The sequence below is a fragment of the Salvelinus sp. IW2-2015 genome, linkage group LG18 (assembly GCF_002910315.2).
Source record: "Salvelinus sp. IW2-2015 linkage group LG18, ASM291031v2, whole genome shotgun sequence".
In the NCBI taxonomy this organism is placed as follows: domain Eukaryota; kingdom Metazoa; phylum Chordata; class Actinopteri; order Salmoniformes; family Salmonidae; genus Salvelinus; species Salvelinus sp. IW2-2015.
Window position 1 is genome coordinate 3,797,126 of NC_036858.1, and position 1,992 is coordinate 3,799,117.

General features: G+C 46.1%; 1 protein-coding gene across 1 annotated transcript in view; it reads left to right on the plus strand.

Annotated features, from left to right (window-relative positions):
* LOC111978192 (glutamate dehydrogenase, mitochondrial) overlaps nucleotides 1-1,992 on the plus strand; it is a 346,877-nt gene that overhangs the window by 9,801 nt on the left and 335,084 nt on the right. The gene's annotated exons all lie outside the window — the stretch shown is intronic.

The window sequence follows — 1,992 nt, forward strand, 5'->3', positions numbered from 1 at the left end:
GTGTGCTGCTGGTGTAGAGGAGACACAGTGTAACCCCAGGTAGTGTCCTGTGCTGCTGTGTAGAGGAGACACATTTATCTGTTTATCTGTCACCACATTATGTCATAGATAGATAGATAGATTGTGCGTGTGCGTGTGCGTGTGCGTGTGTGTGTGCGTGTGTGTGTGTGTGTGTGTGTGTGTGTGTGTGTGTGTGTGTGTGTGTGTGTAGTATGCCCTTCAGAGCTAAATGGAGCTGAAATGCTTAGCTGTTAGCTGGCAGACACACAGGAAACCTTTCTCTCTCCTCATGCACTCTGTGATCAATCATTTATCTCTYTCTCTCTCTTTAGGACAATGAGTTGGAGAAGATCACTAGAAGGTTCACCATTGAGCTGGCCAAGAAAGGCTTTATTGGTAAGTGTGCCCTTCATGTAGCCAGTTGTCCCCTATAATCCTGTATGCTAATGACTGTGACGTGTTACCTCAAAACACAAAGACAGGATTCTACCCCAGTGATTTACCCCAGTGATTTTACCCCCAGCCTTTTGTCTCACTGGGCCGTGGCTCCGGCGGTCCTGCTCTGACTCAGGCCACTGGTACTTTTCAGCTTTGATTTACATAACAATGACTGTGAACTTTAACCCCTTCTCACARMGCAACTGTTTTGATTAAGCAGAGGWTGTTGATTCTGCTCCTCACAAGCCCTCACTGTCAGCCATCATCGTATATACACTATTATAAACTGGCTGCTTCCAGCCCTGAATGYTGATTGGCTGACAGCCGTGGCATATCAGACCGTATACCACGGGTATGACAAAACATGTATTTTTACTGCTCTAATTACATTGATAACCAGTTTATAATAGCAGTAAGGCACCTCAGAGGTTTGTGATATATGGCCAATATATCACGGCTAAGGGCTGTATCCAGGCACTCCACATTGGCCATATACCACACCCCCTCGGCCTTATTGCTGAAGTGGAACACTGCTGTTGCAGTGGAAAAGCTTATGTGTAGTAATGGTGACGTGGGTAGTTGACCCCTCTTCCAGTCAGTCGGATCCTCCCCCTCTCCTCMCTCCCTCTGTCCACTTCTGTTTTTGGATGTCGGGGCCCAGTGAACACATGAGAATGTCCCTCGCTGCATACCATCCTGTTTATACCACAGAGAGGGGGAGAGACTGGCATTTAGACACGTCTCTGTCTGCCACCAGGGTAAAGTGGGCGTTCTCTKCCCTCCAGTCAGCCACTGTCTATATTTAGAATAGGTAGAACTATAGATATTTAATTGCTAGTAACTTTATCTCAAACCTGTGTAGTATGTGTTACGTGTGGGAAAGAGAGAGAAATAAAGATGGAGGGCAGGGTTCACCACTAGGTGGCCCGTGGGTCATTCCATTTTTTTTGTTGCCCCCCCAGGTTTTCTGAGCAAAATAATATATTTTAAAATAATTTTTGTTGTTGGACATAAAAGACTAAAATCACCAGGAAATCGGCTCAAAGTGATTTTAATTTAGGAAATCTGTTCCCAAGTATTCCCACGCATAAATCAAGATGCATATGTGATCGTATCTCAATGTAATCAAGGTTTGTAATGATTCTGTTTTTTGTCGATCACTATCTGTTTGGGATTTCTGCGGTCAATTTGCAGTGTACAAAATGTGTTATTCAGAACTATGTTCCGGCCCGCAGACTATCCGCTCAAGGAAAAATCGTCCCACGACTGAATGTAATTGGGGACCCCTGATGTAGGGTGTGTGTAAATGCTTCCAGTCCTCACAGAACCCCCCCTCTCCTCAGGGCCCGGTATTGATGTTCCTGCTCCTGACATGAGCACTGGAGAGAGAGAGATGTCCTGGATCGCTGACACATACGCCAACACTATCGCACACACCGTGAGTTACCACACTTACGCACATACACTGTAGTTCGGTAGTCTGCCCCCCCCAGGGCAGTATGGATATTGTAGTTCTGTAGTCTGGCCCCCCAGGGCAGTATGGGTATTGTAGTT